A 15,316-nucleotide genomic window follows, 5' to 3' on the forward strand; every position below is an offset into this window, starting at 1 on the left:
GGAAGAACAAGGATAAGTCTTTCCTATAAGACTTCTCGTAGGAAACAACGCAAGCCAGAAGACAGATGAGCAAGATCCTTAATACATGAAGAAAAAAACTGTTACCACAGAATTCTATACTCAGCAAAAATGTTTCAAAAACAAAGGCAAAATATTTTTTTTCCAGATATTCAAAAACTGAAAGAATTCATCAGCAATCTCTCAGGTGGAAGGAAATGATAATAGGTGTGTATCTGGCATTACACAAGGGAATAAAGAACACCAGGAATAGTAACATATTTGGAAAATATAAATTTTTATTTCTTAAATCGCTTTAAAAGATAAGTATTTAAAGCAAAAATAGTAACAAAGTATTATGGGGTTTATAATCTGTAGAAATAAAATTTATGATACCAATAGCACATCTGCTAGGAGGAATAAATGATGAAGGATCCTGTACTATAAGGAAGGGGCATAACATCACTTGAAGGCAGACTATAGTATGCTCAAGACATATTTTACAAACTCTAAAGCAACCACTAAAAAAAAAAGAGTTACAGCCAGTAACCCAACAAAGCATATGTGATCATTAAAAGATAAACTCAACCCAAAAGAAAGCATGAAGAAAACAAACAGGGAATAAAGAACAGAGGGGATAACCTGAAAACCAATAGTAAGACAGCAGATTTCAACCCTATCACATCAACAATAACATTAAGTGTAAATGGTCTGAACATTCCGATTTAAATACAAAGAGTGTCAAATTGGAAAAGAAGTCCCTACATGCTGCTTAAAAGAAATATTTAAATATTAAAAACTCATGTACCAGCTATCACTTATTAGACACGTACTAATCAATATGAAAAACTTCTCCTGCAGGGACTTAAAAGTATCAACGTGTAGTATAAAGCAACACGGATTAATGGGCGGGTGGAAAGAAAGGGAAATTTATAAGAGAATGATAAAGATTTATAATATTCAATTCTCTATATTACCAGAGTCTGTCTTCTACTGAAAGTACATACTACTACATACTATCTAATCCTCTTTTTGTCAAAAGTTCCTCCAAAAAAAAAGCTATTTTAAACCATTCTCACTCAAATCAGATGTAGGCTACTACTATTAAAAAACAAAAGCCAAAACCAAAACCAACCAAGTACTATGTCCAATGATTTAGAAAATCCAACAAGACGCAATTTTTAACACACTAGAAATCCTCTGAATTTCAAGTTGGGATAAACCAACAGCTAAAAATAAAATACATGGCAAGTTGGACTTGGGTGAAGCAGGCAATATTCCCCAAATATAGTCCCTCCTCTCTTCAGAAGAAAGCAGATGTATCACTAAACACTTCACAGTTAACACATTACTATCTTTTTGTGACACCAATATCCTGGATGCTTAGAATTTTGAGAGCTTTTCTAGTATCGGTAGTAAGTTTGGAACACACTCGGGCTCAGCCCCCTAAATCTACACAGAGCACGTGGTTAGACTTCCTGTTTTTAAATCCTGGCTCCCAAAATTTCTAGCTGTGTGATCACGGGCAAGTTACCTAACTTTATGCTTTCAGCCTCCTCTTCTGTAAAGCGGAGGACAACCAGAAGAGTGTAACTTTTTAAAGAGAATGCTTTTATTAGTTATCTATTTAAGGACCTACTGTATAGCACAGCGAACTCTACTCAATACTCCGTAATGACCTATATGGGGAAAGAATCTAAAAAAGAGTGGACAGATGTATATGTATAACGGATTCACTTTGCTGTACACCTGAAACTAATGCAACATTATAAATCAACTATACTCCAATAAAAATTTTTAAAAAACAGATAATAGCTATTGCGTATTGAGTGCTCACCATGAGCACAGCACTGTTCCAAGTGTTTTGCATACAATTATGTATTTAAATACTAAAAACCTATGACATATTGGGTTGGCCAAAAAGTGCCTTCAGTTTTTAAGGAAAAAATAAAAGACACGTTTTTCATTTTCACCAAGAAATTCATTGAACACTGTATTCACCCTTTTGTTCCACTACCTTCTGCCATTTCCCAGGCAACTTCATAATTCCATCTTCCCAAAACTTTTTATCTTTTTGAGCAAAGAACTGTTCCAGGTGCCTTTTATAGTCTTCCAGGGAATTGAAATTTTTTCCATTAAGAGAATTTTCTAAATAAATAAGGGAAATAAAGGGAAATCCGAAGGTGTCATATCTGGTGAATACGGCGGATGAATCAGAACTTCCCAGCCAAGCTGTAACAGTTTTTGCCTGGTCATCAAAGAAACATGCAGTCTTGCATTATCCTGATGGAAGATAATGCGTTTTCTGTTGACTAATTCGGGACCCTTTTCGTTGAGTGCTGCTTTCAGTTGGTCTAACTGGGAGCAGTACTTGTTGGAATTAATCGTTTGGTTTTCTGCAAGGAGCTCATAATAGAGGACTCTCTTCCAATCCCACCATATACTCAACATCACCTTCTTTGGATGAAGACCAGCCTTTGGTGTAGTTGGTGGTGGTTCATTTTGCTTGCCCCACAATCCCTTCCATTCCACATTATTGTACAGTATCCATCGCCCGTCACAATTTGCTCTAAAAACGGAACGTTTTCATTACGTTTAAGTAGAGAATCGCATGCAAAAATACAGTCAAGAAGGTTTTTTTTCCCTTAACTTACGTGGAACCCAAACATCAAGGCGATTTAGCATAACCAAGCTGGTGCAAGTGCTTTTCAATGCTTGATTTGGATATTTTGAGTATGTCGGCTCTCTCCCGCGTGGTATGACATTGATTTTTCTCAATTAATGTCTCGATTTGATCGCTAGGAACTTCAACTGGTCTACCTGAGCATGGAGCATCGTCCAGCAAGAAATTTCCAGAAGAAACTTCGCAAACCACTTTTGACACGTTTGATCAGTCACAGCACCTTCTCCGTACACTGCACAAATCTTTTTTTGTGTTTCAGTTGCGTTTTTACCTTTCTTGAAATAATAAAGCATAATATGCCGAAAATGTTGCTTTTCTTCCATCTTCTGTATTACAATGGCTGCACAAAAATTCACCAATTGTGGTCTTTTTTTAAATGCACGCTGATATGACAGCTGTCACGTGCAATCTAACAAAACTATTTCGAATAAAGTTAAAGACAACTAAGTGCTACTAGAGCCATCGTACGGAAAAAACTGGACGAACCTTTTGGTGAACCCAGTAATAAGCTTTTTTTTTTTTTTGCGGTACGCGGGCCTCTCACTGTTGTGGCCTCTCCTGTTGCGGAGCGCAGGCTCCGGACGCGCAGGCTCAGCGGCCATGGCTCACGGGCCCAGCCGCTCTGTGGCATGTGGGATCTTCCCGGACCGGGGCACAAACCCATGTCCCCTGCATCGGCAGGTGGACTGTCAACCACTGCGCCACCAGGGAAGCCCCCAGTAATAAGCATTTTTATCTCCAATTTACAGATAAGGAAACTGAGGTGCAGAGATTTATGTTTCTCCCAAATTTACATATCTAATAAGGGGGGAGCTACGATTTTAACTCAGTCTAATTTCAGAACTTGTCATCTTAATCCATATGCTTAACGAGTAACTCCTTTATAAACGTTTTTTCAAAGCTGCCTGTCTTTCACTCTAAACTGTGAACTATTTAGCAACAAGAGCTCTATCCCCTTCATTTTGAGTAATCCCAGCAGCCAGCACAGAGTATAAAGCAGGTCCACGGAAGGTGCTGGATGCACTCCGGCAGGAATCAGAAGGCTGGTGCTCTCTCCCAACCACACCAGTCCTCAGCTCTGCTGCTGTAGGAAGGTCACATCACCTCCCTAGACCTGAGTGTTCCCATCTGTAAAATGAAGAACTGCACTAGGTCTAAGTTTCCATTCAGCTCTAAAAGCCAATATCGCTCTTCAGAAAAAAGAACTAAAGAGTTGCCTCTGACCAGGAGAATCGAAGCACCTTGTAGTTTTCAGAGCAACATTTAGAGCCCTTTTATTTCTTGTTTAAATTCCCTTGCTCCCCCAGAATAAGAGCTCCTACTGGGCCTGGGCCTAGCCTGTCTTGTTTACATGTGCTCCCCCAACAATGTACCTGATTTGTGGAAGATATCTGATGTTTAATGAGTGAATGCACTACAGGTGAAAACTTGTGAGCAGTAAGTGAAACGAGGAAATATTTTTATGTAGCACTCTAAATCAGCTGTTTCCTAAATCCTATGAATGGATGGCTAATTTTATTAGCTGGATGTTCATTTTAGATATATCTATTTACTTTAGTTACAAAAACTGTGCTTTAAAGACTCGTTCACAGGACTTAAAAATGCTTTAGTTCTTGCTGTTTCAATATTTTTCACCTACATCTAAAGCAGCTTTTGTTCCAGAAGACCCATGGAGCATAAAAAGTCATCATAACATCAACAGTAAACACTCAAAACTTTTTTCTGAAATACATATACCTTGTCTATGCTACAACTAGATCATAAAAGCAGCAGCTGAAAAGTCACCAGACACAGCTTAAAACTCAGAGGAACAGGTACTGAACCCCGCCCCCAGCCTGCCAACCTTTTTCCTAATGCCTTTAAGTATAAAGCTATTACAATGTTGAAATAAACCATTTACTTTGAGGTTTATTTCCGTAGATTATGCACAGAACCACACACTCAAATTTAACGCAGTCTCAATTAACCAGGGTTCTTGAAACAATTATTTATGAATTGATAAAGCTATACATCTTTACGCCCTGAGGTTTTCCTTGTAAAAGCCTGAAAAATGAAATAAGTTTCTAAAGTTGAATGACTACCTTTTTACTTTGTTTTAATAACTTATGATTACATTATAGAAACAGAAATTAGGGCCAGAAGTATACTCTATGCAAAATACATACTACATGCCTTCTTACCCTGGCTTGTGCGTTTTGTCTTAATGCAGACGTCTGGGCCTCCCCCTGGAGATGGATGATGCTTCACTGGGGTGGGCTCTGGCCTCTGAATATTTTTTTAAATGCTACATGTAACTGAGACAGCAACGAAGTTGAGAACCACTGCACTAAACTACGACACTTAATGCTAGACTGCTTTAAGCAATTACTTCCGGCAAGTAATTAACTCAGTGTCTTTTTCTAAACTTGAGTACTATCAACTGGAGTAGTGCCTCCTCACACTGCTTTGTGTGCATTCCAGGGAATACCACAAGTCTTAAAACAAAATTCAGTACAAATTTAACTTTAAAAAGAAATTCCTTAATTTAAAAGAAGAGAAAGGGAATAATACTCACTAAAACTGAGTTTCTGAAACATGTCCTCCTCGTCCATTACAAAGTCAGAAAAGCAAGAGGTTCGAGCCCTGGCCTGTCTTTCTGCTTACATATTAGGTAAAGGCACAGTGACTCAACCGAAAAGCTGTGAGCGTTGCATGCAGTCAGCACCCAGAGAGTGTCCTACTTGAAGAACTGTCCCCGAAGGGCACTCTCCCATCATAAAAACAGTTTAAGTTAAAACATGTAAAACATAAAAGTGTAAGAAAAAAAATTATCCAATTCCTCATCTCAAAGGGAACAGAAGACTAGAGGAAGGGACGTCAGCAGTGACCTCAGAAGAGCTGCGGGGTGGAGACCTGCTCCAGGTTCCTGAAGGGGAGAGGAAGGACCTTAAGTGCGAAAGTAAAACAACTTGACAGGTTTTAGAAAAACCACCCTAAATGGTGACAAAGATTTGCCCTCTGAAGGAGACTTTGATAGGGGTTATTATCTCCAATTTATGCGTAAGAAAATAAAGTTGTGAGGGGTTAAGTGAATCTGCCCCAGGTTACAGTGCTACCAAGAAGCAGAGTTAAGACCTGAATGAACATTTTGTGAGACTCAAAACCAAGCTCTTATTACAGCAAAGGTAACTGCACAGCTCTGTAACAACGAAGCAGTGTAGGCCTTGCCGAAAGATCTTTCAAAAAACGTCCGCACACGGACCAGGAGTCAAGCTGTTAAGTCATAAATACCAAAAGTTGACATTTCCTGATATAAAGCTTTTGATATCTTGAATCAGCCTCTTTCTTCACAGTCACGCCTGTAATTTTCTTTACATCGGCAACAAAATTTGCTGTTAACTGCAGAAGCTCACCCTCCCTCCAGTTTTGCTCACACTGCCACTGCTTTCCAGCATCCTTTTCTACCCCATGACTTTTAATACTTTAACAACTGATCCAGGACGGCTTTCAGACCACATGGCACGCGGTTTTCTGAATCACTACCAATAATCTCAAAATGGGGAAAAGAAATGATTGTCAAAAAGAATAAACCATCATAAATTAAATTCATTTACGTATTACCTGTAAATTAATTAACTAATGTAGCTGCTTCCAAAGGTGTCTAGGAAACAAATCCTCCTTGCTGGGATAGTCTATTACATTCTTACTTTTTAGTATCTGACTATCAAATGGTTCATTTTCAAGGGAGGCACACCCACTACTCTTTTTTTAGGTTAGAAACAGGCAGCACAAAACTTCTATTTAAGAAATACAAAATGAAAACCAAATTATCTCCACTGTATACTAAGGCAGTGCTGAGAGGTGAACATGCAGAGACTGAGCAAAAAGCAGAGGAAGAGGAAAGAAACGGGAGCTGTGGTGCTACGGAGTTAAAAGACGGCATATACCCTGAGAAAACCAAAATTCAAAAAGAGTCATGTACCACAATGTTCACTGCAGCTCTATTTACAATAGCCAGGACATGGAAGCAACCTAAGTGTCCATCGACAGATGAATGGATAAAGAAGATGTGGCACATATATACAATGGAATATTACTCAGCCATAAAAAGAAACGAAACTGAGTTATTTGTAGTGAGGTGTATGGACCTAGAGTCTGTCATATAAGTGAAGTAAGTCAGAAAGAGAAGAACAAACATTGTACGCTAACACATATATGTGGAATCTAAAAAAAAAAAAAGGTCATGAAGAACCTAGGGGTAAGACGGGAATACAGATGCAGACCTACTAGAGAATGGACTTGAGGACATGGGGAGGGGGAAGGGTAAGCTGTTACAAAGTGAGAGACAGGCATGGACATATATATACTACCAAACGTAAAATAGATAGCTAGTGGGAAGCAGCCACATAGCACAGGGAGATCAGCTCGGTGCTTTGTGACCACCTAGAGGGGTGAGATAAGGAGGGTGGGAGGGAGGGAGACGCAAGAGAGAAGAGATGTGGGAACATATGTATATGTATAACTGAGTCACTTTGTTATAAAGCAGAAACTAACACACCATTGTAAAGCAATTATACTCCAATAAAGACGTAAAAAAAAAAAAAAAAAAGACACCTTAACACTTCCCAGCCGGGAAAAACAGCCCCTTCCCCCCTGTTTGGAAAGTCTTCCAAACAGACTATCTGCATCTATGCCACGCCGTGGGCAATCATCAGAAAGCCAAATGCTGTCTTTAGAAGTGTTCCTTTTTCAGGACAACCGTTCACTTCTTCCTTCCTTCATTCAGTAAACACTTGGGCAGCTACCATTTCCCAAGCGCTCCGCGGCTAGGGGGCTAGCACGTAGCGTTCAGTACTGAGGAACCTCCACGGCCAGTTATGAAGAGCCAAGGGAACAGGGTTCTTCCATCTTGTTAAATTAACCATCAGCGCTGGTGTCCTCTGCACCAGTCACCAAATTAGCTGCTTGGCCCAGAAGTCAATCAAACTGCACTAACCGGCCCCCCATCCAGAAGTTTCAGAATTGGCCAAAAAAAAAAAAGTCAGCTTCTCTGAGTGCCTGTGGTTCTGTTTTCCAGGCAGGTGACAAAGAACAAGGCGCACGTGCAGAGAGCAGCAGAGGTGAGAAGCCGAAAGAATCCCTGCTTCTGCTGTTTGTGACCCAGAACAGCTCAGGCCTTGAGTTATCTGATAGAGTCACACACTCGCATGTCCTTACAATAATCTCCTCTTTTTATTTAAACCAGTTGAAACTGGACTTTGTTACCTGCAACATAAAGAGTCTTAACCAATAACAAAAGTGGAATCAGACCGGACTCCCTGACTCCCCCCCCCAGAGTAGAGCTGCTGAGAACACGGCCCCTGAGCCAGACTGCCTGGGCACCTCTCCTGGCCCCTCCACGCACTAGCTACACAGAGCCTGGGCCCTGACTTTAACATCTGTAAAATGGGCCCAACAGTACCCACCACTAGGAATGGTTTAAATCTTTTAAATGAGTTTCTACACTCAAAGCAAACAAAGCTTGCCCCATAGTAACTGCTGACAGGAGTTACTGCTTTTGTTGTTCCATTAGCACAACTCCACGGAGGAGCTAATGCTCCAACTGAGACCCCTCACCTGGCTCCCTCCACACGTTCCCTACAGCATGGGGTTGGGGGGGGGGGCAGGGCCACCCTCACGCAGGGGCTGGGGCAGGTTCCGCGACTGCTGAGTGGGGAAGAGCAGTACAGGAGACAGAAAAGCAGTACTGGGTGACCCACAGCCCCAGGCACCACCCAGCCAGACCCCACCACGGCCCTCCCTTCTGCTCCGCTCATCTTCTAAACCTAAAGGCTTCTGCATGCTTTCAGATTCAGCAGATGATTTCAGCTTGCCAAAACAATCACCCCGACCGGTACAAACTTTACAATTCTTCATTATTTGTGATTTTTACTTTCGCATGTAATGGGGATCGGGCAGTCAGGCTACCAACATCTGTGAAACTTAAATCTATTGATAATAGGTAACAACTGAGATACTAAACCCATCCGTGGTCCTGTCAGGGGGATATTAGAAGACTCGATGTAAAGAGTTTGGAATAAATTTGAACACCATCCCGAAGGGCTCAATGAACTAGGACTAAGCATGGCCCAAGTGCAGCCCAGAGATCAAGCACCTGCCTTTAAGAAATAGAGGGCTCTGGGCTTCCCTGGTGGCGCAGTGGTTGAGAGTCCGCCTGCCGATGCAGGGGACACAGGTTCGTGCCCCGGTCCGGGAAGATCCCACATGCCGCGGAGCGGCTGGGCCTGTGAGCCGTGGCCGCTGGGCCTGCGCGTCTGGAGCCTGTGCTCTGCAACGGGAGAGGCCACAGCAGTGAGAGGCCCGCGTACTGCAAAAAACAAACAAAACAAAAAAACGGGCAGAAGACCTGAACAGATATCCTTCCAAAGACATACTTATGGCCAACAGGTACATGAAAAGATGCTCAACATCACTAATCATTCGAGAAATGCAAATCAAAACCACAATGAGATATCACCTCACACCTGTAAGAATGGCCATCACCAGAAAGTCCACAAATAACAAATGCTGGAGAGGGTGTGGAGGAAAGGGAACCCTCCTGCACTGTTGGTGGGAATGTAAATGGGTGCAGCCACTATGGAGAACAGTATGGAGGTTCCTTAAAAAACTAAAAATAGAACTACCCTGTGATCCAGCATTTCCACTCCTGGGTATTCATCCAAAGAAAACAAAAACACCAATTCAAAAATATACATGCGCCCCAGTGTTCACTGCAGCAGTATTTACAATAGCCAAGATACGGAAGCAACCAAAGTGTCCATCAACAGATGAAAAAATAAAGAAGATATGGTGTGTGTGTGTGTGTATATATATATATATATATATATATAATGTATGTATATATAATATACACACACACATGGAATATGACTCAGCCATAAAAAAGAATGAAATTCTGCCATTTGCAACAACATGGATGGACCAGAGGGTATTATGCTAAATGAAGTAAGTCAGACAGGGAAAGACAAATATTCTACGTTACCACTTATATGTGGAATCTAAAAAATACAACAAACGAATTAACAAAACAGGAACAGACTCACAGACACAGAGAACAAACTAGTGGTTACCAGAGGGGAGGGGGGATGGGGGAGAGCAAGTTAGGGTGTGGGGTTAAGAGATACAAACTACTATGTATAAAACAGATAAGCAACAGGATATATTGGACAGCACAGGGAACATAGCATTATTTTGTAATAACTTTAAATGAAGTATAATTTATAAAAATATTGAATTATGATGTTGTATACCTGAAACTAATACAATATCATGAATCAACTATACTTCAATTTTTTTTTTTTTTTTTTTTTTTTGGCAGTATGTGGGCCTCTCACTGTTGTGGCCTCTCCCACTGCGGAGCACAGGCTCCGGACGCGCAGGCTCAGCGGCCATGGCTCACGGGCCCAGCCGCTCTGCAGCATGTGGGATCTTCCCGGACCGGGGCACGAACCCGTGTCCCCTGCATCGGCAGGCGGACTCTCAACCACTGCGCCACCAGGGAAGCCCTATACTTCAATTTTTAAAAAAAGAAAGAAATCAAGGGTTCCACCTTGTGCACTGTTGGTGGGAATGAAAACATTTGGTGAGGATGGTGGTTCCTCCAAAAACTAAAAACAGAACTATCATATGATCTGGGAATTCCACTTCTGGGTATTATCCAAAGAAAATGAAAACACTAATTTGAAAAGATATCTACACCTCCACATCCACTGCAGCATTATTCACAACAGCCAAGATACAGAGACAACCCAAGTGCCCACTGACAGATGAATGAAGAAAGATGTGGGATGTGTACACACACACACACACACACACACACACACACACACACACACACACTGGAATATTACTCTGCCATAAAAAAGAATGAAATCTTCCATTTGCAATCATGTGAATGGACCCTGAGGGCAGTATGCTGAGTGAAATAAGTCAGACAGAGAAAGACAAATACCATATGATCTCACTTTTATGTGGAATCAAAAACCCCAAAACCAAGCTCATAGCTGCAAAGAACAGATCGGTGATTGGGGGATAGGGGGAGATGGGTGAAGGTGGTCAGAAAGCACAAACTTTCAATAATAAATAAGTCATAGGGATGCAATACACAGCATGGCGACTACAGTTAACACTACTGCATGCTGAAAGCTGCTAATAGAGTATATCTCAGAAGTTCTCATTACAAGAAAAAAATTCCGTAAGTATGTACGGTGACAAATGTTAACTGGGCTTACTGTGGTGATCATTTCAAAACATATACAAATATCCAATCATCACACTGTATGCCTGAAGCTAATATAACGTTTTGTTTTTTGTGTTTTTTTTTGGCCGTGTGGCACGCAGGATCTTAGTTCCCCGACCAGGGATCGAACCTGTGCCCCTTGCATTGGGAGCTTGGAGTCCTAACCACTGGATCACCAGGGAAGTCCCATGAAGCTAATATAATGTTGTATGTCAGTTATACCTCAGAAAGACATACGGGAGGGGGAGGAGAGAGAGAAAGAAAGAAAGGAAGGAAGGAAGGAAGGAAGGAAGGAGGGAGGGAGGGAGGGAGGAAGAAAGGCAAAGGGGAAAAAACAAAGAGTTCTGAAGGGCCAGGAAGTAGTTTTTAAAAAAAAAATCATACATACATGATTTTTTCCAAAGATATTTTCTTGGCAAAAATGTGTTTTAAATTATTCTAGAGCCAAAATTCCAGGTGTGCAGCCATCGAGGTAGTAAAAAGGAGAGGGGAGACGGGAAGCGTGTAGCATGTCCACAATCTTACAGCGCTGGGGCTTCTCTAGGAATTCTGAAATAATGGCAAACTCTGGGGCTCCTCTTCCCAGGAACCCAGGTCCAGCAGAGCCAATCAATCCACGGTTTCTCCTTTGCTTTTTTCTGCTTCTCTTTCAGATGTATCTTTTTTGTACAAAATAGCAAATGTGGGGATGTAAATGTAGCCTGTGGGGAAAAACAAGCGAGACCCCATTTCTGACCTCGAGAGAAATAGGTCACCTCTCTTTAGACCCCTTTCCCTTCTCGGTTCAGAGCCTCCCAAGGACCACCTTTCCCTTCGACTCCCTCGGTCTGTAAACCCTTCAGTTCATACTGCCTTCCCCTGGTTCACCCTGAGAGGAGAAGAGAAGAAGGAGCAGCTGCCTCTCAGGCCACCCCCCTCCCTCTCCAAGGCCCCTCAGAACCACTGCAGAGCTTTTACCTCCCAGCCCCCAGCTAACTGCTCCTCTCCCTTCCCCTCCACTCAGCACTGAAAGCAAGGCCGGTATAGGCAGGCTAGTCCCTCTCCTGCAGGTGTGCTGCAACAGGGGCTCAACTGGCAATCACTGCAGATCACTGGACAGAAGGTTTAGATGAAAGGGAACTATGGTTAGAAAAAAATCAAACAGTAATATCTTAGGTCACTAACGAACCTTAATATATACAGTGTCTTGTTCACTACCTGTTTCATGTCGTTTTATGTTGAGAGCATCTATCGGCACACAATCTAATTCAGTGCTATACACACAGAGAGAGACACATAAATAAATGCTCAGCTTATCATTTTAGTCAAAACTTTTCAGAGGCCCGCGCACCGCGATGAAGAGTGGCCCCCCGCTTGCCACAACTAGAGAAAGCCCTCGCACAGAAGTGAAGACCCAACACAGCAAAAATAAATAAATTAATAAACTCCTACCCCCAACATCTTTAAAAAACTTTTCAAATCTTTTTTTCTGATGGTGGCCGTTACTCTAATATTTTACTGCAAAAGTAACTTTACATCTATCTGTAATGCAGCAACTTCAATGCCTTTACCAGCAGGTGCATCACCTAACACTGGTAAATATCCAAAGCATGATTCCATCTTCTCATTTTGATCTAAATTTTAAATCACTAGGTATAGTGCATATTTTCTTTAATTTTCTTAAAAATTACACCTATATTTAAAATCTTAAGGACAAACATTACATTTACACAAAGTAGCAGAAATAACTTTGTTTTGTTTCTACCAATGAAAGATTAAAACTGGTTTCATCACTTCAACTTGACTATGTAATTTCTTAGTGACTGATGTTAACATCTGAAGAAACATTTATACAACTACTGCTAGTCAAATAATTTGTTTCAGTAATCATTCAAACTTTTTAGGCATCTCCTGGTGTTAGGCTCAAGAAATAAAACAGTTGCATTTTAAAGAAAACACAAATAATGGTGAGTGTGATAAATGCTGTAAAGAGGTAAGTATAAAGTGCCAATGGGGGACAGATGAGAGAGCTGTGTGGGGTGAAGCCCCTTCGTCTGTGCTTTGAAAAATAATAAGGATAGAAATTGGGAGAAAGAACGCTCCAGGGAGCAGGCTGAATGTAGTTAAGTTACGGGCGGGGTGAGGGTGCAGAAGTAACAAGATGAGGATCAAGTGGACTGGAATCAGGCTGTAAAGGATTTCTACATCACATAAAGAACTGGGGTACTTAACTCTAAGGGCAGTTGGAGTCCTTCGATTTTTAAAAGAGGAATGTCATGATGATGAAACCTACATTGGAGAACATACAGAGGGGTAAGTGGCCAGCCTGATGCAACAATGTCAGTGGCTAAGTTGTGAAATAAGCTGTGTTTTAATCTAAACACAGTTCTGTGGAGTAAAAACTGAACAGGCGATATCGTGACGTAAGGTTCAATTCAGGGCTACTGTATGAGCAGGACGGTTAGGCATGCAGGCTTTGAAAGGCTGGGGCCTAAACACAGCTCCCCCAGTTAAGTGACCTTGGGCAAGCTGGGTAACTGCTTTAAGCCTCTCCTTCCTCATCTGTAAAAAGGGGAGTAACAATAATAATGACATAAGTGTTAGCTGCTATAATCACTATTTAAGCTTTATTCTATTTTTGAAGTCTGCACAGCATAGAATATTCTATGTATTACATATTCTATGTATTACGTCTAGATGTAATAGGTATGATAGATCTATTACATTCAGATGAAACAGAACTGCTATATAAAGAAATGTCAGTGAATCTGTTCATAAGGCCGAAAAAACCCAAAGAAACAGAAAAAACAAAAACCAAGGATATTTACAAAGAGTATCTCCGTAAGCTCTCTTTTTATGAGTTGGAAATTTTGTCTGAATACAGGCCAAGCACAGTGGTAGATCACTCCTCTACTTAAAACTTTCAATGGCCTTCTACCGAAATCACTAAGATCGGACCCCTGCCTACCTCATCTTCTACTACTCTTCACCCTCACTCATAACACGTCCAGTCTTCTATTTGTTGTCTTTGGGCCTAAAAATGCCATTCTCATGGCTGGGTCCTTGTCATCACTCAGGGCCATCTCCCCCAAGTGGCATCACCAAGGCTCCCACCTGCCCTGTCACTCACTAATGCCATTTCTCTGTTTTAATTTCTTAGTATTGTTACCTGAAATTACTTTTTGGTACATTTTTCCTTCCAGTTTCTTTGATATATAATTGGCATACAGCACTGTATAAGTTTAAGGTGTACAGTATAATGATTTGACTTACACACATCATGAAATACTATCACACAAGTTGAGTGAACACCCACCATCTCATACAGACATAAAATCAAGGAAACAGAAAAAAGTTTTTTTCTTGTGATGAGAACTGTTTTGTACGTTTTTAAAACTGTCCCTCCCTCCATATGAATGTAACCTCCACGAGAGCTTTTCCACTGATCTTGTGTACCTGGCACGACAGGAAATGCCCACGATATGTTAGGATGAGCGACTGAATATGGTTGAGGAGCAGCTGATCACAGCTCTGTCTTAAGTCAGAGGGCCATGCATGGAACACGCCAAGGCAGACGCAGACCAAGGCGCCGGCAGTGTTGTCAATGAGCTGTACTGCTCAGCCTGGGTCACAGGGAGACAGGCAGGCGGGGAACACAGGTGGGGCAGGCAGGAGACGCCTTGCCCACCCCAGCTGAGTCACTGATAACCAAGCCAGGCCTCATGTACTTGCAAAACTAGTAATAAGACTGAACTGGAACAAACAAAAATCTGTTATTATTACAGACAATTCTCATGATGCAAATCATGTGCTTTCAGTATGTTACATTATTTTAAAAACTCATTCAAGAAACACAATTACTAATCTACTGGGCCTGGTAAATACCTGTTGGGGAATGAATCATACTTTCAAAGTTTAGGTCAACAGCAATTCACATATATAATCTGGATGCACACAATCGTATCTCTTCCTCAAAAAGTCAAGTGTCACAAACTATCTGTTTTCTGGCTCGAGTGAGTATGTTCAGAATAGACCAAGAAAACTTCACCCAACTGGCTGTTTTGTTCTGAAGGGACCGGGAGAGAAGGCAGCACAGCAGGCTACGAGGGGCCAGAGATGCCAGAGTGAACCGACAAAGACTGCAACCAGAAAGGGAATCGCAAATTAAGCCTGCGGCAATGTCATTAGTATCGGAGACTTGAGTTAGCCCTTTCAGCAACAAGACAGCATTTCTTCTCCTGCACTTCCAGGTCAAATGACAAGGAGTAAATGTTACCATCAGCAAACCTTACACTTCTCTAGGGGCTTGTGGGATCTCAGAGAAGCTTCAGAACTGGAGGGCCTCACTACCAGGCTGGGAAGTTTAATAAACCTTTGGA

At 41.5% G+C, this 15,316-nt stretch overlaps 1 protein-coding gene across 2 annotated transcripts in view; it reads right to left on the minus strand.

The window, feature by feature from the left end:
* Positions 1 to 15,316, minus strand: part of UBE2E1 (ubiquitin conjugating enzyme E2 E1) — a 77,029-nt gene that overhangs the window by 42,856 nt on the left and 18,857 nt on the right. The gene's annotated exons all lie outside the window — the stretch shown is intronic.

This window comes from Phocoena sinus, chromosome 4, assembly GCF_008692025.1.
Source record: "Phocoena sinus isolate mPhoSin1 chromosome 4, mPhoSin1.pri, whole genome shotgun sequence".
Lineage (NCBI taxonomy): Eukaryota > Metazoa > Chordata > Mammalia > Artiodactyla > Phocoenidae > Phocoena > Phocoena sinus.